The sequence below is a fragment of the Gallus gallus genome, chromosome 8 (assembly GCF_016699485.2).
Source record: "Gallus gallus isolate bGalGal1 chromosome 8, bGalGal1.mat.broiler.GRCg7b, whole genome shotgun sequence".
Taxonomy (NCBI): domain Eukaryota; kingdom Metazoa; phylum Chordata; class Aves; order Galliformes; family Phasianidae; genus Gallus; species Gallus gallus.
In genome coordinates, this window is record NC_052539.1 from 26,640,796 (window position 1) to 26,667,590 (window position 26,795).

Genomic DNA, 26,795 nt, shown 5'->3' on the forward strand with positions numbered 1-26,795 from the left:
ACGGCTTTATAAAAGGCTGGGTGTAGTAATCTCTCTTTCTTTCTTTCTCTCTCTCTCTCTCTCTCTCTCTCTCTCCCTCTCCCTCTCCCCGTCTCTCAACCTCACACTCTCCCTCTTTCACTCTGGTCTATAGCATGTTTATAGCTAGCTAGCTGGAGATAATGGAGATTGGTAGATTGCATGATTAGGAAAATGAATGGATTTTATCGTTGGGCAAAGCAGCTTGCATTTTTGAGAGGTGGCTTTAAAATGCAGAGTTCTAATTTTGACCTTATTTTCTTTTGCTGATAATCTTTATTAATGCTCCTCTAATTCGTTTTGCCTGATCGCAGTTAGTTTTTCTCTCAAGCCATCTGATGGAATGGCTAATATATTTTAACTTACTTGCCAAAATAGCAAGGTGCCTTAGTAAAAGAAAAATGCTATTTTTCTTTCTTGTAGACAGTTACTAATGTTTCAAACTGCTTCAAAAGAACCCACAAGATTTGTGCATCTTAACAGTAATTGCCTTTCTCACCACAGTTTTAAGGCATTCTTCTGATATCTAATCTATTTTTCTCATGCTGTAATCAAAAAAATGCATGAACAGTTATTATTTGATTATATTGTAATGTGGTGTTTTAGCAGAAAACTTCCCAAAATGCTGTAAATTTGCATGAGAATGAATATATACATATTTTTAGATACAGTAGCAAATACTCTATAACAGCCTGAAGATGTGACAGGAATTGATTTGTTGAAAAAATAATCATAATTTTGGCACTTTTTATTTAAATTCGATGCTGTCATAGAGACACTAAAGGGTTAGTCCTAGGAAAGTTTCAGTACTGTCTTGCATTTGTAACAAATATGTGCAGCTGTGCTACTTTTATAAACATTTATCTGAAGCTGATTATTTTCTTTTTAAATTATTTGCTCTAGCAAGCCTATATGATATTGTGATGTGACTTTTATATGTGTTCAATGAGGGATGGTCTTCAGATTTCTTCTGCACCAGGTTATTAGAATACACACATAACAAAAAGGTAGAAAATTCTGAATGACAACGCAAAAGTAAAGAATCTGGGCCCAATTCTGCTCAGCATTGCACTGCTGTCGGCCTGGAGTCACTGCGTTTAGAGGAGCAGAGTGAGCCAGGTTCACCCCCTGGGTGCCTGGGAGCCACTCACAGTCTGAGAATCTCAGCCCAGGCAACTTCAAGACCCAAACCCCAAACTGCTTTCTGTTGTGGAATTATCTGCCAAAAAAGAAAAAGAAAAAAGAAAAAACGTTATTAATAAATAAGAAGGTATTTCAGATGACTCTATGTATGAGTTAGCATGCAAACTGCTATTACTGAACGTGACAGTTAAAGCAGATCTTTCAGTCATTTGCCAAAATCACTCTTTTTATTATCAAACTACTAATCCACATTTTAGTCTTTAGAGCTTTATTTTAATTAGATGCCCTAAGTTAAAAGGTAGCTTATCGAAGATAGAGGACTGGACTTGTGGTCATTTTGTTTGAACGTTTTTAACCTTACATCTTTTTTTTCACTGAAAGCACTTTTTTCTTTCATTCACGCTGCTGCGCAAAATATTTAGAGGAATAACTGAACTTGCTCAGGTCATGAGCAATTCCAAACTGTTAGTGGCATTTCTCTCAATTAGGAACTAATGGAATCCTAACTATAAATTTTATTACAAGTGAGATTAAAAATAATGGCACATCTAATAAATATGCAGTTTTGTCATATGGAAGGCTAGTTAGTCCTATGAAAGCTAAGAAAGTCCAGAAGCACAAAACACTCAAAAGTAGTGTTTATCATTTAAATCACTGAACGCATCTATACATGAATGCATTTACATACTTTCATAGAAGTTTATCATGATAATCACCTCGTGCTGTTGTGCTGTTTGTGGCTTTGCTGATTTGTGCTTATCATTTATGGCATATTAAAAAGCATACTTGTATTTATTATTTTCCTGGACCTGCCTCTATCAAAACAACAAAGTGCACCATAGTGCAATATTGTAGCATGGATTTTCCTTGTTTTATGCAGTAATTCTTGTATGCTCACACATTGCTCAACCACTGTATAAATGCTTTAATTAAAGTTATTCCTTCCCTGTCAGAGTTGCTAAATTCCATATATAAGTGCTTACATTCAGTGCTTCGTTCTACATACTTCTACTACTTTATAATGTGTTCGTTCTCTGTGTATCTCCTCCTTATGCCTACAAACATTTGCCCTAGTTGTTTTCCACTCTTTTTTCCTTCACCTGTCCCAAATATTGCCATGGATGTTTCTAATTTAAAGCCAGAGGAGTCAGTGGCTGATTAGAAGACAGGAAATTGGAGGATTAAACTGTCTGGTTGAACTTCCTTTACTTATCAGTCCTGTGTAACTGACACTGGATTAGAAACTCGTTGGGACAATTTCTACAATCTATTGGTACTTCTGTTTTCTCCATCTTTATTCTTCTAGAGAAAGTATGAAAAATGGGAGAAGGGTAGTTTGTGGCAAAAAAACTATGCTTTTTTGTAGCACTGAAACACCATACATTTAATCTAAATGTATATAAATGTCTTCAGATATGAAAATGTGTTCTGTTTTTTAAACTGTTCAGATTTATAATATATATTTTAAATTAACTTTAGTATGTAAACAAGCAAGCAAGAGATACTTTCAGGAAGGAGGGGGGGGGGAAATGACATCATTTTAGTAAGAAGAGAATGCGCCACGTTAACCCTTCTTCAACCTCACAGGAACTTCCTTGTTTGTTGGAATGCGATGGCACAGCCATAGCACACCCTGACAAATGGCCACAGAGAAAAGGCAGCTGTCCCACAAGCTTCATCAAGACTTGTGGCACTATCTTGTGAACCAGGAGCCAGGGCTCTGCCATCCCTCTTGGTGTCCAGAGGGCAGAAGGATGCTGTGGGCGGCATTCTTAACAGGAGGAGAAGGAAGAGCACTGCTCTCTACCCTTAGGGACCTGCTCAGTCTCTCTGGTGATGTTCATATATTGTTTCCAGGATAGGTCCTCCTGATCATATTATTACTTTTCCAACTATCTTGTGGACTTCTAATCTGAAGCTGTGCTATACCTAAGGTACCTACCGTTTGCCATCCTTTTAATTCTACACACTTAATCAGCTTTTGGTTGAGATCTGAAGTATCAAAACTTCAGTGAATGCTTGACCATGAAGAAAAAAAAATAGGTGCTTCCTTGAAAGGTCTAACACTCTCTGACCTGAATCCAAAGGTTGCCAGGCTGATCATACACAAGTTTAAACATCAGCACTGGATCTTTAAATTGATGAGGATGCTACTGAGGCTTTCTGGCAGTGTGCTACTTGTACATTAAGCAAGCCCTCAACTGTTAGAGAAATAAAAAAATGGAAATAAAATAAAATAAGAGTATTCTGAGAGGTTTTGCTGGCAAAGTCCAAGTGTTTTCCATAAGAATGAAAAACAATCTGAAACTTGTAGTAAGGATGTAAATATCTGCTTTCTCTGCCTTTGGATGAAAGGAAAAAGGTAACGTTTTCGGCTTGTTGAGAGGTTCCCTGAGTTCTAATCCCAGCATGAAGAGTCTCGCTGTGCTGCTAGGGGCGTGCTTCACTCCTCTCCCTCAGATGTGACCACTGACACTGATTAATATTTAAAGATGACTTCAGGATGAATCAAGTTGTATTTGTCTTCCAAATCAACAAAGAAATGCTAGTTCTTAATTGCATGTTTTTACTTGATGATAACTTCAATTGCTATTTCCATCAATCTCACTAGGAACTTCTCTTATGCATGTACTGCAGGATTTGTCCGGTAATAATTACGTTTCTCATTACAAGTGCTGGAGCTTTTTACATGCATATACACACACTTTACACATGCAATACTCTCACACTTTATCCATTCTCAGAAAGCACGGGCCCTGCTACATTTCCAAGGAATCCAACAATGCTCAGAGCAGCAGGAGCTGATCCGACTGAGGTGCCTTTAGCGCTGGCATCATACAAACCCAGAACAGCTCTTCTTCACAAAGGTCTTTGAATTTAGAATCACTATAATGAAAATCTCTGTATCTATTTTCCATACAGTAGATTACTGGAAAGTAGTTCTTAGTAAGCTGAAAAGTCATTAGAACAGATAAAATAAAAGCATTGGCTAATGGAGTGAGATTCAAAATATTTTGCCTCCATAAGCATGTCTTGTTCTTTGGTTGTTGTTTTTCTTTTCAGAGGCTGTGAAACACAAAGTTAGCAATACAACTAGATATGGGTGGGAGTGTTGGATAGTACAGATGGCACTATAAGCTTGTAGACTTTTACTACCAATAATTGCAATGCCCTTGCTTTCAAATGAGTGCAGGTTGCCCTTGATGTACACAAACAACCATATTAATTTCACAGCCCAATTGGAATCACATACACAAAATAGGGTTGTCAGTAGGAGCAGTGTGGGAATTCAGTGCTCCTGGATAAGCCACAGAGACCTTCACTTTAAACTCGAGTAACTCAAAAGACGCTCTGCGTACGCGGTCACAAACAGACTTTTGAGAGTTCACGAGTATCTCGGAGGGAAGTTTTCTGTATGTGTTTTTTTTTTGAAATTTATTTAGAATTCCGTTGTGCTGGAGCAAATGGACCTGATGCTTCGTGGAAATGTGCTAATGTTCAGAAGTGGCTGTCTTTACTAGTGTAACAGAAATAGGAAGTAGAGCATGGCTTAATGATTTACATAAAGGAAACATAAAAAGTGACCCAAATTGACCTTTTATATTGAATAAGAAAGAAGAAAAACTACTCCATTTGATTGTTAATTCAGTTAACGTTTATTTTACTCCCAGGAACAAATAGAAACAACATGCCTGTGCATTTCTATTTGCCAGTGTTCTTTTGACTAAAAATTTTTTCTCTGATTTGATTAAGAGGTATATGTTAAGTGTGAGTTATTTAGTGCAGTTGCAGAAAGGTGAATCACCAAGGATTTTAGACCAGCAGAACAAGAACAAATAAAACTCAAATTAACTAATGCTTTATGCTTGTAAGTTACCATAGAATCATGGACAGGTTGAAGTGGGAAAGGGTGTCTGGGTCTGTCTGATCCCATCCCTGCCCAAGCTGGGCCATGCAGAGCAGGGTGCCAGGCCCTTGTCCAAGCAGCTCCTGGAGATCTCCAAGGGGAAATGTCCACTGCCACTGTGCTTGGCCACCCTCTTAGAGGAAAGAAACATTTCATGATGGTCAAATGGAGCTTCCTATGTTTCAGTTTGTGCCCAGTGCCTCTTGCCTTGTCACTGGCAGAGAATGTCACTGTAATGAGAACTTGAAGTTTATATAAATTGCAATGCTTGTAAGCATTGCATTTAGACTTGTTACTTCCTCTCTTTTTATCCAGATTTCTTAAGGAAATTAGGCTTAAAAGATCACGCTGTCTGTCTGCCATAGTCACTGAAGGAAGCTGCAGCGTAAGATGTTATTTACTGCACCCAAAGAATTCCCTAATGTTCAAAAACTAAAATTGTAAAAAATTTTTCATAAAAGTAAACGGTAACTTTCTTTTGAATTCTAACTGCTTCACCTTATTTTATAGGGTAGAACTCTTTTCTATGGCTAGAGGTACAGCTGAAGATCTCTGGAGAAGACGTGTCTCTTTACAGTCACTTTTTTTTTTTTTAAACCCTTATAGCATTTCTATAGACACCCATTCTTTTCATTCATAATGAATTTTTCTAAGAGCCTCCCACAGAAAATAAAAAAAAAAGGAAATACCTTCCACAGAAGCATGTGAGCATGTAGGAAGAGAACATAGGCCTAAAATAATGAGAAGCCCTCAATGAAGGCCAGGCAAGCAAGGACATTAGCTGATTTGTGATGTAAGTTTGTGGCAAGACGAGAAAGTCTGAAGAGGAGAATTGGCCAAAAGCATGGTTGTACAACACAGGTAGTGTAAAGGGTGGGAAGGAAGGAAGGCTTTGTGAATGTGTTTTGCAGCATTATGAAGAAGAGCGACAAACAGATCACACCTGTATAGAGGCAGTTAATCACAAGATTTTTTCTTGCTGCCCTTCAGATCTTGCTTTGAAGTTGTTTCTTTTTCATTACTTAAAATCCAGTTCAGTAACATATGGGCTACCAACTGCTGTGGTCCTCCAGTAACTGGACCACTGCACAGACAGACAACTTGGGTTTATCTTCCCTCTTCAGAAGCACAGGCACGGTTTGAATTGCAGATTAGGAGCTCATTTGCTCAAACTCTTCTGTGCTGAGGCAACTCCATAGCAGGAAGCCAAAGAGTCATAGGATGACAGCACTGGCTGAACAAAACAAGGCTCCATGCCAACTTCATGAGATGTTCCCCCCAGTCAGCAGTGCTGCCACTTTTGACTGCATCTGCTCAGTGTAGTATTTTAGTATTTTATGAGACTTCGCTGTAAACTCTGGTGAAAACTGAAAAAGGAAAACATGAAAAAGAGAGGATCCCAGGCTAACAAAGTGCCCCTTTGGTGCTGGATTCAGATGTCTAAAGCACAGTTGTGCATCACAACCTTCAGCCTTGCATCCTGGTGTCTCCCACCCGCGGTTTGACAAAGTCAGGGGTTTCACAGCACATTAACCTACAGAACCACATGCCCTTGTAGTATTTTCACTTTCTCTTCCTTTCATGTTCCTCTCATCAGTTGTTCCTATCTTTGCATGGTGCGATCCACCTTTTTGCTACTTGTCTCTTAGCACATCTGGTTTGACTGTGGAAGTTGTCCTGCTTGAAAACTGATCCTGCTTCAAAAATGAGATATTTCAGTAGTGTGCAGGTGTACTGGGGGCAGTAAAACCTTAACTGTGATTCACTGGAAATATTTTTCTAGGCAAAAAGTGAATGATTGGGTGCCTAGCAATGAAAAGATTGATAGACTGGGAATTTTCATTTTCTGTTTAGATGGGAAAAGGGACTGGCGACAAAATGAGTGGAAGTTATACCATGAAATGCAGTGTGAGACGAGGCCTTCTGGAATATGAGAAATAAACAGACCGATAAGGGGGGAATGACAGAACTGCAGAGTTTTAAGGATGGTAGCAGTTTCAATTTGATGCAAACATCTGTTCATGTGCTTTGGATTGAAATAATCAAACACCTGTACTTCCATGTATGTGTTCATGCTTGCAAATTCCTTTGTTCTAATGAGTTTTCTGGGTGCATGTTCCAGGACGGGTGTGTGTGAGCATGGTATAGAATTATTATTTCTATGCTGAAGGTGTTTGCACCTGCAAAATGCAGGTGCCTGCTAAAGTCTGCGCTATTAAAAGCAGATATGCAATGTGTTTCCCTTGGATTCTGTAGAGATCTGCCAAATCTATCACTTTAGCTTCTTTATGTCTCAGCTTCCCCATCTATGGAGTAGAGTAATAAAACTCACCTAAAAAAGGCTGTTAGATGTTAATTAGTAGGTTTTCAACATTATCAGAAGGCAGGTGCTGTAATTGTAATACACTGTTTTATTAAAAAATTACTTTATGAACATAAATTTCTGCAGAATTAGACAAGTTAAAAACAGGGAAGACCTAACAGGCTGTGGAGTCTTTCCATCCAGCAGCAGTCTGTTCTTACTGTTTATTTATTGCTGACTTTTATATTGCCTTTAAGCCAAATACTAAGGGTTACTTATAAGGCATATGCTCTGAGCACAAGTAAAAGCAGTGTTCAGTGATTAATCGCTGAATTGCTCTCTCGAAATCAAGATAATAATATAATAAGACCTGACTGGGGAAGGCTGGTGGTATGTATGCTCAGTCTGTGTAAGACAGAGATCTGTGTGTCTTTCCAGTCTCTTGTATGCTGCTGTTCCATATTAAGTAGGAATTCGGTAGAATGAGTGGATTACTGGGATTTCATTAAAAATTAAATGTACAATTATTTAGATGAATTTTTCACATATGCTTGTGGGCAAACAACTTTTGATTAGTTGTTGACATATAGTACACACAGTGTGTGTGTGTGCACATGTATATTTACATGCACGATATATAAATAAAATGCAGACAGTAATGCAGTGTTAGTAAAGTCCACTGGTAGTCATTGATGCGATGAGTTCTGTATAGGATGGAAAGAGTGATCTTTCTCAGAATGAAAAACTGTTTTCACTACATCACATTAATAATTATTTATCCAGTGAACAGCATCAGAGCTCCTGACTCAGCCCAGCCCTCTGCTCTAACTCATTGAAGAAGTTACTTTTCCAAATGATGCTGCAGGAGGGAAGCTACACAAAGCCTTTTTCTGTAGCAACTGTCACTGGCCTGGGGCTTTGGGATTTACATCTGTGGAAGGAACTTCCTCAGTTTGATTTTAATTAGAAATCAGGTGGTAATGCTGGGGAAAAAAAAAACTGTAAAGATCTGAAGTGTCTGAAGAGGAATGGCTTGAATAACACTGTATTAGTCATGAGGCAAGGAAGGAAGAATGTTGTCATGATTTGAAAGTAACATTGTTCAGTAAACGAAGATGTGTGAAGCACTTGCTAAACTAAATTAGTTCCGAGGTTTGGTGCACATTTGTGTAATTCTGTTCATTGAGGCTTTGAACAATTGTGAAGGAAAAACAGCAATGAATCTATTAAGAAAAAAGCTTGAATTGCTTGCTCGTGGTGTTTATCTGCAGCCATTCAGCTGCCATTTCACGTATTTCAGACAGAATAAGTCTGCACAAATAAATACAAATAACACAGTGTAAAAATACTGCAAATTCTATTTTGTGGCGTTGATCTTATGAAGACTCTGCTTTCCCTCATATGAGCAGAAGTTGTAGATGAGCTTTAGGACTCTGTCTCCTAAATTTTGCACAGAGGCTGTTCCTCGGTAGCTGACCTTTTTCTAATGCAGGGATTTGGTTTGCAGAAAAAGTAAATCTGTTGCCTTAAGTGTCCCCTGTAGAATAACATGGAATAAGTGCAGCCATATACTTTTTATTATATTATCTTGTGATTAATTTCCCTCAGAGTTGGTACTTCCACCCCTTTACTGAGAGGGGAGAAATTGTCCATGCTCTCAGAGGTTATATTCCTAAGTACTTTAATGCACTTCTGACATTTACCTCTCTGCCTGGGTTCTTTACCTTTGTGCCATTAGACTTGTTGCTGTCTTACTCAGTTAAGAAGTACAAATAGCCCCAGCATTGCCAGCTGCAGTCCCAGGCTGGATCATTACTCCAGATTTGAGGTTAATCAACTGCAAATTCCATTAGCTTCATACAGAGTGAAAATAAAGAACAGACGGTCTCACAGGCGAGCCAGAAGTCAGGTGCAGCACAATACGGCCAGCCTTCAGGTAGAGGCGTTTTTTCCCTTCAGCTAACATCTCTAGGATTAGACAATGGTCAGATCACAAAAGGATTTTTATGCAGGTTTTATAGATGCACTTTGTTTTGTTGTTGTTGTTTTCCCCCTTTTCTTTCCAGTCCAATTATAATTTGATTCTGCTGGGGAGTTTCACCCTTTTTCTGCTGCATTCTATGGAAAGTCATTGCTAAGAGTTATATTCTCAGCCATCGTATATTCTTTACCTATCTGTTGATTATGCCAACAAGTTGCTTTATTTCTAAAGTAAGTGCTGTGCAAAGCTTGAGGGTGAGTTGGCTGCTCCAGACCCATTTGCTAAGATGCCAGTCTTGCAGTTGCTGACATACATGTGCACCTTGGGAGCACTTGCATTGATTTCAATAGGACTCGCCGTGTCAAAGCCAAGCACACAGGAGAACAGTAGCAGGGAGCAGGCCTAGACGCTCCCCTGCTGCATTCATGCTTTGCACTGTCTCCTCCTTTCCCTCCGAACGCTGCTTTTGCTCGTCATTTGTGGTTTTCTCAGGAGCACATGTGAAACTTGTTTAGTGTTCCACTTCTTTTTGTATGAGCTACAAGCAGTCAGTGCATGTAGATATAAAGTAATCTGGAACGTGGAACTGCAATCATGAGGTTCTAACTGCTCTTGTCTGAAAATAGTACCTCTGGTATTTCTCAGTTGTCTAAAGCAAAAGTTTTCCTATTTAAAGGAAAAGCTATAGCAAAGTCAGAATTCTGTGGCCAGAAGTTGAGATACAGCTGCACTCTGATTGCACCTTCCAGACTAAATTCTGGAAAATCTACATTAGCACAGTGTTAGCAACTCAACATGAATCTCATGTGCTGTGGCTTTTTGCTTTTCTCTGCATGTTTCTCTATTCACCCAGTTTTGGTGGTGACGGGAGGTGCCTGTCTGTATATCTCCCTATATACATATGTTAGATTATCACTAGCATGCCATTACAAAAGGTTAGGGAAAATATTGCTGCCAACAGAACTAAAGATTAAATAATCCAATCTCTGGGAACTGTAAACTAACAATCACTATCACAAATGGGCCCTTTCTAATCATAGTTTGTGGTGGAATGAAAGATGCAATTGTCTGGAATTGATGAATATGGGATCCATGCTGGCTTCAGGGTCAAAGGTGATTTCATGCAAAGGTCCCTTTCTCTCTGGCACTGCTTCCTTTGTATAGCATAGCTTGGCAGCTATCTCTTTGCACTTCGGCTACCTGCCAATGCAGCTGGTACTGTGCAACTGTCTGGTACAGACTACAAAGCATCACTCAGCAACCAGCAGCTCCGCATGGGGCCCCTTTTCTAGGATGACAAAGAAAGATGGGCTATACATTCTGCCATCTATGCCCATTAAAAAGACTCTTAAATTGCATTACTGCAAGTTATTGTTAATTATGTAGTAGTCACTGGATCTGTATGATCCTTTAAGGGGCTGATAATCTTTTCTGTGTGCTGGCAGTATAAGTAATCAAGAGGGAAAATCAGTATTTTGTTGTGTAAAATGTAAGCACTAATGTGGTAAGTTGCTTATGCATAGCCATATGAATGAAACCTTCATTTGGATTGTGTACACCACAGGTTTGCAGCATATGCAGGAAAGAAGCTGATTGAACTAGACAAATTACTTGTGAAGTTGTGTCCTTATAGCTTCAATATTCATGTTACAGTTAAGCTTGGAAAGTGTTTTTGTTAGTAAGCATTTATCCTGAAAGCTTGCTGGTTGTTAAAATGTGCCTTGAGCTGAAACTGAGATGGAAGAAAACAAACTTTTTGGCTACATTAAAATAAACAATCTCAGTTTAGAAATCATGACACTAACCTGTGTTTGAACGATGGGATTCTGATACAGTGGTGGCAGTGGTAGATCGAAGTGACAGTTGTCATCCCGAATGCATTTTTCCCTCAGTAGTGCATTTTCCTTCTGTTCTTAAGAAATTTTTTGAAGAGTGTCCAACAGAAGGACAGCCCTGGTGCCTCCTAAGGCTAAGGTCCTGCTCGTCTCCTGAGGAATGGCCAAGGTAGTTCGGTGATGAATTGTAAGGCAACTAAATCTGCAGTGTTTCCAGTGATGTTTTCCAACTCCTATCAGTCCGTCATGTAATTGGAATGGCTATTTTGGGGTGAATGAGTTAGACTAACCCGCAGTGGATAAATAGCTGATTTAATGCATAGATGTAAGGTGCGTTAACTTAAATAATCTGGGCCAAATGCTTAGCTCCTGCCTGGCATGGCTCCACTAAAGCTAATGGAGTTGTACCAATGTACCCCTGCTGAATTTTCTGCGCTTTGCTTTTCCCTAAATTTCAAGAAAGAAGTCTGTTTAGAAAATGGTGAGGCTTGTTTATTCATGATGGTTTTTCCCCCCTTTTCTCCTGCTTTCACTGCACTATTTATGATCTTGCACTTGCCTCCTGTAGAGTTGGCATGTGTCCTAAGATGTACACCAAATTCTGGGAGGGAAACAGCACCATTTCTGCACAATACCGTTGTGAGAGCTTGTCTGTTGAACCACTTTTATTTCCTCTTTTGTTCAAATTACACAAAAATCTGAGATACCAGATACAACGGGAGTAGACAAGAACCTTCAGTCTTCAGTTTCTCTCTTTCCTCCTTGCATCTAATATTCCTTTCCTTGCCTTGTTCTGATAGCGGCTATTTGAAATTGTTATATATAATTTAACATTATACAAAAGTATTGTCATATCAAACATAGTGAAATGGATTCCAAAAACACCATCTGGTATTTGGGAATGCACTGTGAGTTGGGAACGTGAGAAGAGATATTCTTTGCCACTTTGCTTGGGACCCAGCCATTAGCAGTGTAATTGCCAAGAAAAGGTGACAGGCTTCAGGCTTAATGCAAGTGGGTTTTTTTTTCCTCTCTCTCTTCCCAGCCTGTTAACTCTATGAGTCCTAAACCAAACACAGAAGGCAACATGATGCTGAAAAACAATAGGCTTCCTTAAATTAAAAGGCAGGGCAGAAAATGAAAACGGTGGCTGGGCTCCTATAAGAAGGCTAGAGTAAGTGAAAGCAAAATAAGCTTGTTCAGAGGAGGAAAGAAATGAAGACACGTATACTTTAATGAAGACATGTATACTTTAAAGCTGCAGTGTGCTATGCGGAATTGTTCTTTTAAGTAGTGGATTTGTAATGATTAGAGTTTCCCGAGCTTTATCCAAAAGCTCATTTCAAAGCCATCATTAGTTTCCACTAATCCACCCAAAATTGCAAAACACATATTGTGAAGGTCATCCACGACCGTTCTGAACCTGTTTTATTTGATGTTGTCTGACTTCCTCCGCTGTGTCTCCATGTATCTCTTTAAGGAAGTGGGGAAAAAAAAAAAATTAAAATCTTAGATTGATTTCTGTGGGAATACTATTCTGACGTGTAATAACCCAAACGGCATGCATGGTACAGTTTATATAGTTCTGTGTTGCTTGCCAGTATGCTACTGTTGGCAGGTGTAATTCTAACAAGTTTTGCCAATATTTCTCACCTGAGAACCAGACCAAACATGAGGGAAGGAAAAAATCAGAGATATTTGAACAAGGATCAAAGTCTGCATTACAGACAGGAAAGCAAATAAATTTTGCAGCTGAGGTTGGAAACAAGTGAATGACAGATTTTAATCTTCACTGATTTCCATCTAACATTTGAGATACAGCTCTATATTAATTCTGAAATTTTAAAAAGGCCACATTGATTTGTTTCGGTATGTCAGAAGCTGCAATGCTACAATAGAACTGCTATTAAATTACACAAAATAAAATGATTTCTGGTGGGTGTATCCAATGCTTGCCAAATTAGATGAAATGAAAGCTAACCCTCTTAGTCTAGCTGTTGTTTTTAAATATTTATGTCTTTAACAGACATTTGTGTATGCCATGAGGGGGACTAGAAACTCCTTTGCTATCAGTCAGTTTGCGTAGACCTTCAGAATCCTTACAATGTCAGTACCAGACCCACATGAGATGTTCGTCGCTGTGAGTTCTTCCCATTTATCTGCAGTGTGCCGATCTGCCATGCTGCTGCTCTGGCTCCTGTTGCTCATCTATTTACTGTGATCGCATTTCACCACAAATGAGTTCAGTGCACAAAATTCAGCATGTGAGGTGCAATGCTGCTCCTCAGTGAGGGGTTCAGACCTTTGCTGCAGAAGAGCTGGAGGCAGGCCCAGAGATGCCGGGTTGGTCAAGGGACAGAGAGGGTCTGTGAGACCAGCACCTGCCCTGCCTGTGTCGGGAAGCTTTGCCTTTCTCTCTGTGCTCTATGGGCATTAGAGGCCCAAGACTCCTCGTGCAGCTGAGAGGGAAAATGAGTCAAGTAACGCACAAAGATCTGTTGGTTCAGTTACAAGAGCACAGGATAGAGTCTTAATTTTACACCAACCCTACTTGATCATCAGTGCTGCTTTCCAGCCAGAATCACAGCCATTTGGGCAGGTCGGTGGCAGCGGGACACCACGTGTGGGGTTTCCCATTCCCACTTAAAGCATCAGGAAATGCAACAAAATCCATTTTGCAATTCAACTTCTGAAGGGGCTTATTCTCCGATGAAAACTTCTATACAAGAGAGAAAGACCTTCAGTTAAAATGAAATGTAATAATACCTTTTCCATTATAGTTCCTCTTAGAACAGACACTGTGCAGATTCCCAATTTACAACTGTGCTTTTCTCTGACATTGAATACTCTAACATTTCCTGAGTATATGCTTTATTTGCTGTTTTTAATCAATGACCACAGCAACAAAGGATCAGTAAGTTAATATCACTTTTGTGACGCAAGGCTTTAAGCCATTCCACAGCCACAGCCTCTGTGAACCAGACCCTGCTGCTGTGGCTGGGGGCAGCAAGACTTGTGTTTGGCACAGCTCTCTCCTGCCCGGCCCCGCTGTGCAGCATGGGGTACCCCAGGAATACCCTGGCCGGTGTCGATGCAGTGATGCCCTCATACATGGCTGGAACTGGAGCGTCCCCTGTCCAGCTCTGAGCCTGGGTGCATGGGCACTTCATTAGGTGGAAATGCAGGTTTTGGCTTTTTTCTCACCCTGCCACCAGCAGCAATGTGGAATTGGGTCTTTCTCATCATTTTTTTCTTTCTGCATAGAAGATTTTGTCTGCTTTTCCCTTCCCAGTCTGTGCGCCAGGATGAGGTTTTGTTTTGCTGTCGGGTGACATGATGACAAACTGCAAATGAATAACCAGAATTTGTTAGAATTAAAATGGCAAAAAATATTATTAGTTGCCGTCCCCCCACCCCTATTCCCGCACCCCTTTCCCATTTCCCCTCCCTCCTCTTTTGACAGGAGGCAGAAAATGCAGATGCCAAGGCAGCGGAAGATATTTTTAAGCAGGAGCATCTGGTTCCTTGGCAGACTCCACAGGCAGTTGGTTTGGTTGTTTTGGAGTTGCCTCTGGGTCTGTCACATGTTTTGGCATCTGACTGATGTCTGGGCTGCCTCCTCTTATTGGACATATTTTTTCTTTGACTCACCTTTGATTCTGAATTGTCTCTTTATTTTCATTTGCCAGTGAGCGGCAACTTTAGCTGATCCCAGGCTTGTTTATGTAGAAACAGACCCTGCTCATGGGGGCCACCACGCTGCCGGAGGTGCTCCGCCACTGCCTTGGGATGCGGGCCAGGCTCTGAGCACACCCAGGGCTGAGATTGTGCCAGGGAGGAGACATGTCCCATGTGCAAATAGACAGCCAGCACAGAGACACTGCTCCTGATGTATTCTGTATCCCTGTATGGTTGTTTTTTTTAATATATGTATATATGCTAGATTATTATGTTGGAGCTTATCTGAGAAACAGTGTCCTTTTTTAATATCATTCAAGCAAGAGTATGAAGAACTACTTGGAATAACAGGTTTCTTCCCTGCTTTGAAGCCTGTTGTTTCAATTCATTAAAAAAATTTTTTTTAGTACTTATTTCTTTTTTTTTTCTTAGCATGGCAAATCTTAGGCAAAGCCAGCTTCTTTTGCTCAGCACCCTTTTCCCTGCAGTGAGGTGTGCTGGTGACCCAGCAGCGCATCCCCTGACCTGCCCCAGGCTTCCACGGGGATTTTGCGACTCAAGGCTGCGAGGCTGGCAGAGACAGGTGGGCACCCAGCAGGGAGCAGCAATGGGACTCCCCACCACTTCTGTGGGATTTTTTTAGGTGGCTAAAGTAAATCTAATTAAAGTAGAGCGTGTTTAAATGAGCTTTGTTTAACATGCACTTTGTATAGCTGTGCTGTTAATAATGGCAGGTCTTGTTTTTATTATTAGTGCTATCGTTTTCTTGTATCTCCTGATACTCCTAGGAATTGACTGGATTATTTATCAGAAGAATTAGGGGTGGGTTTCCATTTCTAAATGCTGTTTTGGAACTGTCCTGTGAACTTGTTCTTGCTGTGCTCAGGAGACACCACAGAGTATCAGAGATGAGATGCAAGTCTGTGCTTTCAGGCTAAAAAGAGACCATACTCCATAGAGAAACTGTATTCTCTTTAAGGAGAAGGCAAACAGAAGGGAGAAAAAATGTTTGATTTGAGATACGTTTGTAGTTTTTTGGAAGTAGCCTTGTAAAAAAAAAAAAAGTTTCTGACACAAAGAAGGCATCACGTAACTTGTGTTGTTTGGAATTTTTTCTTTATTACACCAAATCAAATTAAACTCATCCTGGAATAGGGCATGGTAAAACATAATATGATATTTTAAAACAAAAGCTCTCAGTGTGTGTTTTCAATTGGAGGTGAATATTGCCTAAAACAGCTTGTCTCTCACTGACCTGCCATTTTTGCCTCAGCCGGGCACATATTTGGAAGCCCTCTGTAGCTTATCACTGAGAGCAGTAAGGATGGCAGAGGCATAGGGAACTGGCACATTCAAAAGGAAGTTTTTTATTCGAAGGGTGGGATGTTTGGGGCAGCTGGGGTGCACCCCCATCTCTTTCTCCTACCTATATGCAGCAGGGAACAGCAGAGCAGCTGCACATTAATTTCCAGATATTGGAATTTGCAGAGAAATATGACTACAAATAAAAATGTAAGGGAAATATTATGTTTGCAGTTACCTTTTGTGTGTGTAGAAAGGAAAAAATATTTTCAGCTTGATCTTGATTCCTAAAAAAGTCATTGAATGTAGAAATTGCAGTCAGGAAAACACCACACGTATGAACTAAACACTTCACACTCACACACACAACTTACATAAAATTGCTCTTCCATCCAATCCTGAGTCTTGGCACGACTGATCCCAGGGGACACCCTGAACCCCAGAACTGTACAAGAGAATTGGGAAACATTAGCAGAGAACACAATGTTACCTACAAATAACTCGAGTTTCCTATCTCTCCTGTTTGTGAAAGGAAGCCTGAGCACAGTCAATGCTTGAGTTCAGAAATCTTAAAAAGAATATCACAACAAAACTAGCGCAACAATCCACACTGTGTTCTTGAAGTCATCTTGATATTCCAGGGAATGTGAATCATAAATTTTAAATACATGGGATTAGCAGTATCATGAAGGGGAGTCCCAAAGGACCTATCTCCACCAAGTAAGGAATCTTGTAAAAGGGATTCACAATATATCCTTTCATAAGCCTTGGCACTTGGATGTAACTACATAGATTCCCCATTAGGTTTCTCTATGAGGGGGAAAAAAAAAACAGGTCCTTTTGGGCTTTTGAAACTGTGAGTTGATTTTGTGATCTGAACACACCATATGGGTGCTTTCACCTTTGTTTTTCAGCACCTGCAGCATTTGGCAGATACATGGCAAAGTAGAGGCAGCAGCACAAAACACAACATTACTGGGAGAGGGAGACGTGATTGTGAACTATCTGTCCTCTTGGGGCAAGCAAGGAGCAGAAAGCAGCTACAGTGCTGCGCCAGACTAGTCCTGTGGGACTTTGTGTTTGCAATAACTAATTTTTTTTTAACAGTCTTGTTCATACTGCTCCAAATTTGCAGCCTCGTCCAACAGGAGGTTTGATTTTCAAGAATGCAGCTGTAGGAGTCTAAGATTGAAATCTTTATCCAAAGCTTATACTGCAGTTAAAGTGAGGAGGCTCCTCTGTCTTTCCCACAGTCTGTTCACAGAATAATAGGTCAGTCTTTTGGAGCATAAAGGTATTCTTTAAAACCAGTACTGCTTAATACTGTGGACAACATGCAGTAGCCGCAAGTAAACATACATGCTTTTTCATCTACAGAGAACAGAGGTGCCCTTAGCACTGCTGATTTTCTCTCCTGGCTTCCTGAGCGTCAAATCAAAGTATTCAAGTAACTGAATATTTATTAAAAAAAAAAAAAAAAAAATTGTTGAAATCAAGATGGTCCAACAGGTCCTTACCTATCTTGTCATTGGTGTTGAATTGTTTAGACTTCAGGAATCCTTCAGAATAAGTCTGTCTGTCTTCTTATCTGCTCTCCTGTCATCTGTTTTACAGCATCAATGGGCTTTGGTGCTCTACAAAACTGAATGAAGACTTGAAAATACAATGTGAAAAAGAATGGAGCAAGTCACTTTTATTTGGCAGGGAACTGCAGCCTTCAGTTTACCAGTAGGGAAAAAAAGGCTGATTGACATGTCCAGTACTGAACACTGGCCCATACAACACCAGGACTTACTCTGCAGCCACCTCAGCCCATTTGTAGGCATCTTAAGCATCTGTAAACGCATTGTGTGAGATGAATAATGATCTTGACTTCTCTTCCTGCTTCACTAAGATCTTTCCTGCTGTGAAGTTCAGTGATCTGAGAACGGTGGCTCTTCTATCCTTTGAGCTGAACTAGGAAAAAGTTGGTTTCCCAGTTCTTTTCAACTCAAATGTGTAATGAGGGAAAATACAAACCTGCTTAAAAACCTTTTCTTGTCTAAGGTCAGGATTAGGAGCAAGCATTACTCCCCAGGAATCCCCTGGTAGCTGCGGGCGGTTGCAGCGATGTTACCACCAGGATCTGGGCATTTGATTCTGCTCAGGGTCCTGGAAGTGACGTGGGAATTCAAGACTAAGAAGTCTGAGTTTTGTAAACCTTTTTTCTACTTTAAATTGACAGGTGCTGCTGTTGATGATCAGACTTTTAAAAATAAGGACATGGCTTGGCCAAAGCTGAAATGGGTTTAGTCTCCCAGAAAAGTTGTTTTCTCTGCTGCCATCTGACACAGGTAGAGCTAGTGCCAACCTAGTGAGTGCAAATTACAGCTAACGTGAGGTGGAATATCTTGTGCACGGACCTATGTAGCTGTGTAATTGCTTGGCATGTCTTTGGCCCTTTGCTTGTCCCAAGTGATAGGTGTGTGAATGGGTTTATACAAATAATAATTCTCAAACTTACAGCCAACCGTTTTCCTCCCTCCATTACCCTGCTGGAAAAGATTTCACAGCAGTTTGTGTTTGTTGCAGAAGCCACATAAGAGGTGAAGTTAATCAGAACTTTGGCTGTCACTCCACTTCTAGCAGAGATAGTTGGAGAGGTTTTTTCAAGCTTAGAGCAGTGCAGCTTGCTTCACATTTTAAATGAAGTAAGGTAAGAGTTGACCCGTGACAACAAGAAAATAATGACTTAAGATCTGGATCATCTGGAACCCAAACTGATCCACAGAAACAATCCGTGGACAAAAAAAAAAAAAAAAAAAAGAAAGAAAAAGTGAGAATTGAAGTCACATATGAACCAGGAATAATCCTCCTTCTCTCTCAAGTTTACAATGAAATGTGTGAAATTGAAAGGGCAAACTGTGGTATAAATTTCACTCACCTGTTGTGGAGCTGAGATCAGGGATACACTGAGGTTATGGAAGTGAATCCTGGGGATTCGCTGCAGGGCACAGCAAGGAATATCAGGTGCTTTGTACATTAAGCTTAAGTGAATGTTTAAATGTAACTTTAAATTGCAAAAGGAAGTTTTACTACAAAATGTGAGAACAAGTATGCTTTCCTCATGCCCTGCATGCTCACTTCCAGAGTATCAGTCACTTTTTCTCTGCATTCTTCATTAAACAGATCGAATTATCCTCTGTCAATCAGGCTTCTGATAGAGAATTTGTGCTTCAGCATCCTCTCCCAGTTATTGCTCTGTTGTGGAGCCAGGAACCTGGGGCTGGTAGGAAGCACACAGTGGCAGCAGCACAGACTGTCCTGCTTTGTATGGATGGGACAGGTAGGGGCTAAAACCTGCTGTGTGCTGCACCCCAGCAATCACCCCTCCTATACCGGAGCATCTTTGCCCCAGGACAAGGTACTCTACTGTAATGGCTCAAGTGAGATGAAGTCAGAGGGACAGAGAGCTCTGCATGCCTAAACGCTGCTCTCTGGGTTTGGTTTTGTGGGTTTGTGTCTAATCTATGAACTTCACATCACTTAAGTGTAGATTCTCCCTGTGGTTTAATACAGGCAGCCAAAGGTTGAATTCAGACTGTGTTCTCACAGGTGAAACTTCACTGACTTGTGCCAAGCAATATATTCTGGACATTCCCAGTTTACATATTAAATCTGTAGGGCAGCAGTGGGCAAAAAGTAGGAAATCTCCCATTACTTATGTACAGTGAGAAATAACATTTGGTGGATGGATACAGTTTCTTAAGGAAATGAGCTGTCTTTCCTTTGACGGAACACTGAAATAGAAGGGAATAGTTTGAAACATAAACTGAATTACAAAAATTCACCTTTTGCTTCATTGCAGAAAATTTCAGTGCAGTTCCCCAGACAGGACATGAATATGTTATCATTGAGTTAAAATAATTTGCACGATCTTGTTGGAGTGCAGAATCTACACTGAACCACTTGTTCACGTAGATTGAAGAAAATAACTGAGGTTTCTTTTAGGGTGGGGAAAACGCTTTGTAAGCAGCCAAGTGCTGTATTTGGAAAGATGAAGGTGAGAATGAGAAGGAAGTCCTCAGTACTGAGATACTGTTGTGCAATTTGAAAATGTAGTGTGTCTACTGCAGTTCATTACCAGTTAACATGTGAAAACATATTGATTCCCACATTTCGCTGTTTCAGTGCTTGTTCTGCTCCCTACCCAGCATTTCTGAAGTTGGGGCTGTCCTTTTTACTGTGCAGCAATTATCACAGTCAGCTTCTGGTTCATACTCCATGCTCCTAAATGCTGTTTTAATAAATACAAATAAAAGCACTGAATTTCAGCATCAGTTTTATAAGTATTTCTTCTTGCTGAGATACAAACTGGACTTTTTTGGATTTAAAGAACTAAGGTTTTGTTTTCAGAAAGCAAACAAAGGGGAAATAGCAATCTGCTTCTGGAGAACCTCACTGACCTGCAAGATCTTGGTTAATTTTTATCATAAACTGAAATACCTTTCAATGTCAGTGTGCTGATATTCCGTACCAAGAGTCCAAATCCAGCCTGATTTCTAGCTAGGAAATGAATGTAAAATCTTCACTGAACACCTTCCTTGGGAATCTTTGTGCAAATGAAAGGAAGAAAAGCTGGGGAGGCAGGGATTTTTTACTGCTGCTCTGGATCATCGTGTGGGCTCTGTCCTTGCCTTTCCCTTTCCCCTGTGACCAGGAAATTCATTTGTCTGTGCCCCACTTTCCCCACATTTAAAACATCAGAAATAACACATTGCTGCACTCTGAGGATGCTGTGAAGGAAAAGCCAGTGGGAACAGCAGCAGATGAATGCAGTGGTGTGGGTGGGGATGCACTGGTGCATTCACACAGTATCTGAGTGTGGCAGGCTGCAGCCTTCTTTGGATAACCACTCTTCCAATATATTTGCATAATTCAATTAAACTGACAATCTCAGTTAAAGATACAGATGATGTGCAGTGTATTGTCAAAGTTAGCTGAAGTACAAGTCAACAGCTGTAATAGAAAGTTAGGATTTTCCCATTTTCTTTGCATGAGAAAAGTTATGAAGGACATAGAAACTTCTGTCAGACAAGCCTGAAAACGTTGTCCTTATAAATGGACTGTCCTAAAATCACGTTATCCCTTAACAGGATTATCTGTGGAAAGATAGAGAATTGATAACTTCATCTTCTGCAATGACAGCCTTAAAATAACTCCACTTGTTAAATTTGCTAGCCATCTTAAAGCAAAGAAGCAATGAGTTAGCTGCTACATAGATTTCTGTGGTTTTTGAGGAAAAGGCATGTGCAAGACCTGGTGCAAAGATCTAATATACCTTCATAATGCTACAACATTTCTGAGCTCTGTCTGTATTAATTTGTTTCCATTTAAAGGCATGAGAGCCTGTGTAGCCCAGCCAGCGCTATGGAAGTGGTTGTGTCCCTTCAGCTATGCCATGCCTGCAGTCTGTGCCCCGGTGATTGATGGATCCCTGAGATCCATCGTGACCTCGCCGTTCGTATCAATGGGCAGCCTGCCTAAAACCCCAGGGCTTCTGTCACACTGACACCCTCACAAACCCATCAGAAGTTTCACGTCGCAAGTTCTTTTCTTTGAAGATGCAATTCCTCTTTATGTAGCCCTCCCTGACTACAGTTGTTTTGTCCACCTCCAGTATTGCATCAGCGAGGGTATTGCTCAGTGAGCTTAGTTTTTAGCACACCACGAGGCTGTGAAGTGACAGGACTTTGCAAATCAGCAACTGTATCTCTGATCTCTTTTATCTGTTTTGCTTCTTTATCTGACCTTGATTGTTATAAATTGGTCTTTGGTATACTTCCAGAATCTCTCTCCCAAGTCACAGTAGTAATAAAGTTGGAGTTAGGGAAGCAGGGGATTCACTTATATAGTGTTTGTAGTTAGAGCTCCAGAGACAGAATAACAGGTTTTGTTGCAGTAAATGCTGAGCACTCCACTTAACAGAGAGTTTGGGACAGAGTGAAACCAATGGAAGTTGTGTCCTAGGCTCAGGCTGAGAATCAGCACCATAAAGTAGGTTGTACCACTGAAAACCACAAAGAAAAGGCAAAGCACATGTAGCAAGTAGTGTCATAGAAACAAGCAATTATTTCGGCTTAGGCCGCCTGGGGCTTCTGATCTAACACAGATATGCAGCAGTCATTGATCCAGGTATCAAAGGACACCCTTCCAGTATGCTTCCGCTGCACCCCAGCTCTGTCTCAGCTTCATTTCTCTCCTCTACTAGTGACAATTTGGGTGAAATTGTGCATTCTCCCCTCCCACAGCTAATACTGAGAAACATTTTATTTTGTTTCATTTTTGAATGGTTTAAGGACAGAGATTGATACCAATAAAACAGTGTAGCTGCTACCAAATCTGACATAATGCTTCTTCGGGGTCTAATCGTTCCCTTCCTGGATAGCAGTGTTCTGGTACTGCCAGCCTATTGGTCTAATGGGATTGTCAGGATGACCAGAAAATTCTTTCAGCCCTAGCTCAGAGAGAAATTTTTTCCTCTTGAAAAAAAAAGCAGAGGATTCTGTCTGTGTGCTCTGAGCAGCAAGAGGAGGTGTGAGAAGCCAGAGTGGTTCCTACAAAAAGAAATCTTTATCAGTGTAAATCAACTTGGTGAGTAGCAATTGACTTCTTTGTCTCTAGAGACATTTAATAAAGTACCCTGCAACCCCTTTGTCATCCATTAGTCACCAGATATTGGACATCCCATTTTAAAAGCGTCATTTCTTTTGCTAAATATATGGCCTATGAAAGAAATATGTTTTATCTCTTTTTGGATGGACACTTTAAAAGGATATTCTTGCTTCCCAGTCTGGATTAAAAGTGCTAAGAAAATCCTGTTGTGCAGGACGAAAACGTAAGTGCACATTTAGCAGTGACTTTGCTTTCCTTATTTATTGCTAATAAGGCTTCTTCCTCCAGCCTATGCCAGAGGCCAGAGCATCCTTCAGAGCAGTTGCTGAAATCCATCCTGCCCAAGGGCTCAGGGAGAAATTGCATTGTGGAAAGTGGGGGAATTATTTTTTCCGTTCATATTATACTTAACAAAACCTGTTGCTGGATCTCTGGACAACCTGACCTAGCTGTGGCTATCCCTGTTTATTGCAGGGAATTTGGGCTAGATGACCTTTAAAGGTCCCTTTCAACTCTAACAATTCTGTGATTATACAATTCTAAATTCATTCACCTGCATATCTTGAGTAAGAGCACTGTCTTTTTTTATCTCATTTGACACAAACTTCTGCCTTAGCCCATGCTACATGCAGCCCAGAGTACACCTCATGGCAGACTCTACTCAAGGCAAGAGTTACCTAAGGTTGAGCATTAATCTGAGTTTTGGAACAAAACAAAATGTAATCCAGATCTTCATGGATACAGAACAAAGCTTGAAAATCAGACCCCTAAAAGTCAAAATTTCATGTAACAAACACAAAGGACAAATGTTTAATTTCTTGCCTAGTCTCTTGATTCTCTAGTCAATGTCATTATTTTTGTGGGGTCTGACTCATGATTTTTGACACTGATAACACTGCTGTTCTCACAACAGGGTACTGTTAAAATGGGTACTTTGTTTTAGGACATCTTGCATCTCTGTGTAACTGGACCCCAGCTCCCTGTGAAACTTTCCATTTTTAGCTGTTCTGTCCATAGGCTGATGACACCAGCACTTTCCTCCTGCACAAACTTTTCAGATTCCTTACTCTGCAGCACAGAACATGACTTCAAAGATGCACTTCCACTGCAGGGCAGGTGAAGACCTTGCTGACACTTCACAGTCAGGGAAACACGGTTTCAACTGCAGCTACTAATTCTGTAAAGCAGTGAGCATAGACAGGACTTCCTAAAGGTCCAAGTGGTGAGGCCTTATTTGATTTCTGCACTTTTGATATTCACTGTGACAGAGTTTCATTTCTCTGGAGTGGTTTATTGAATGTCATTCATTGGCTTTTTGAGTTCAGATTCTGTGAGTGGTTTATTATTTTTTTTTATTATATTCCCTCATTTTATGTTCTGCAATTGCATTAACTCAGACTTCCCTGATCAATAGTAGCTGCAAACAATTTGCCTTTCACTGAACATACAAAATCTGCAATAATGGCCTTCAAATCTTTATAGTTTCTTTAGTGGTGTTGAATTTATTATACCTTTTTAACATAGAAAAAAGGATCAGTGAGTGACCTACTGCAGTAGAAGGCAAGTGGCAGACATAGCCTCCACTCCTTGCAAAAATAGTACCCTAGATTGAAATTTAAAAAATCATTTTTTCTCCAGAAATTTGTAGCTGGAATATTATTATCAGCATAAATGCTCTACAGTAAATTTTAAAATCTGTGGAAGACCTGTTTAGTTTTGTTAGTACGGTTACTCAGTTCCTTTTTGCACAGGGTCAGGTCAAACCATATTATCATAACAGTCCTCTCTGGACTTAAAAAACCAAAGTCAGTGTTAAAAGGGCCTGACAGTCCCCATGCTTTATCCAAATGTACAGAGAAGGGGGATGTATGGCAAGACTCCTGCCCTGTTGCTCCCATCCTTCCTGGAGTGTATCCTTTCCTTCTCTATGCAAGGACCAGGCTGAGGATCCCAGCACTGCTGCCGGGAAAGGGCAGAGGAGAGGCAGCGCCTTGGACACAGCAAACTAATAGTAGAGGGGCCACCATGTCCCAAGGTGCTGAGAGCAGGAAAAGCAGGACCACATGGAGAGCCCATGGGAAGGCATAGCTGATCCTGCCCCATGTCTGTGCAGAGCCAGGCCAAGGAATGCTCAGCTTCTCCTCCTGGGGGGAAAAAGATTGCTCAAGTTATTTGCCATAGACTTCAGGCTAAGTCTAGATTGCTTTATTTACAGCCATTGACTTGAAGAAGACTACTCATGTGGGTAAACGAAACATGGCTTTGGCCTCCTGACAACTTCAAAGTCCTAGGATTTATGTTGCTTGCATCTCTCAGAAATGTTTGCAAATGTTGACGCATACTTCTAGATTCTCACTCATAAAAATGCTGCTTGTGTTTTGGGGTTTCTTAGAATAATATTTTTAAATCAGCTCCCACCCTTGAGGTCCATTTGAAGTTCATACTCCCAAGGCAGTAAAACAACACTGCAGATTTGGTTTAAACTGGCAAAAAGCAGGAAACTGAGTTTTACTCTGCTGCTCACTCAACAGTAGGTGATTTTGAAGACAACTTTGGTGTCAGCTCTGAATGCATCTTGTGCTGATCCAAACAGATTTTATTCTTCCACTTACGCTTCCCAACATTTGATTTTAATAGCTGGGAAGAAAAAATAAAGTGGAAAAAAATGTGGAAATAAACTTGTAATGGAAGCATATGAGAACAGAAATGTCAGGAACAATTACAAAACATGCTGTATGACCTAAATCTGCTGATACTTTTTATGAACCGGAGGCTTTGGCACAGTGCTGTTTAATGGACTCAAACATTCTTGTCTGTTAGTGAGAAAACATTTTGTCTTCAGCGTGATGTATACCTAGGAAATACAAATATTATAAGCACAACTCTGAGTAGAGATTGAACCAAACACCTCCCCCACCGAGAAGCCTGACCTGCTACTTGAGCTTCATAGTTTCAGGCTGGAACCATGGAGCTGCCCACTGCAGGTCATGCATGGAGGCTCCATTGTGGCTTGGAGTCACTCTTCTTTAAGTCAGAAGCCCAAAGAGAAGTATCTCCAAGGGGTGTGTTAAGGCGCAGATGTGTTTGTTTGCTTCCACCTACTTCTTCTGGTGCTTACACTGATTTCTTCTGTTGTTATGAGTAGTACTAATTAAGATCACTACAACTGCAATGAAATACAGTTCTGCATGTGAACTGTATCATATGCTCCCAGGGGATCAGGTAAGGATCTGTTACAGTTTCTGCAACTGCAAGAGCATGTCCTGCTCTGTGCTGTGGATCTCCCAGCCCTGTTCTTCTGCCTTCCCCCACACTGGGGATGAGGTATCTGGGATAGGATGAACTGGATGTGGGGCATACTCCTCTTTCTCTTGCAACTGCTAAAGAGATACTGTGAATATGAGCCAGAGTGGGTATGGCAGTCCCAGACCTTTCAGCTAGAAGATAAGGGAAGGGGTTGAGCTAGATGGAGCAGAAAATCCAGAGCTTCAATGGGAGAAAGAGAGAAGAGTGTCCCAATGCCATGACTACCTGCCTGAGTGGCAGCTTTGAGGATGGAGTGAAAGTTTGGCTTCCCATTATAACACACACTATTGTTACTTTTCAAGGTGAAGCTTCTCTGCCACTTTATATACATCTCTCAAGTGGTAATTGCAGTCTTCTCTGCCAAGGAGAATCTCTTGATTCAATGTACATTGTCCTGTAATCCTGCTATTAAGCAAGACAAAATGGTACACATCATATTGTGCAGCTTCTGTTCCATCCCCAGCTGACAACAGGACTGGGAGAAGGGAATTGTTTCCTGATCTCCCATAGGACGGAGCAGCATTGCTGTAGCCCTTCTGAGCTCAGGGATGTAATTACAAAATGGGTCTATAAACAAAAATTCACCATTATGGAGCAAATAAAACCAAAGGGTAGTTAATCCAGGGATATATCACACATCAAATTAAATCTCACTTTGCCTGTAGTAAT

General features: G+C 40.6%; 1 protein-coding gene and 1 long non-coding RNA gene across 21 annotated transcripts in view; one reads left to right on the plus strand and one right to left on the minus strand.

Moving 5' to 3' along the window:
* Positions 1 to 11,363, minus strand: part of LOC124418134 — a 19,778-nt gene extending 8,415 nt beyond the window's left edge. The window contains exons 1-2 of the long non-coding RNA XR_006939975.1: positions 11,157 to 11,363; positions 1 to 1,237 (exon numbers count right to left, since the gene is read on the minus strand). The exon at positions 1 to 1,237 is cut by the window's left edge and continues 310 nt beyond it. This is a non-coding gene — a long non-coding RNA (uncharacterized LOC124418134). The remainder of the gene's footprint in view (positions 1,238 to 11,156) is intronic.
* NFIA (nuclear factor I A) overlaps positions 1 to 26,795 on the plus strand; it is a 331,976-nt gene that overhangs the window by 2,899 nt on the left and 302,282 nt on the right. The gene's annotated exons all lie outside the window — the stretch shown is intronic.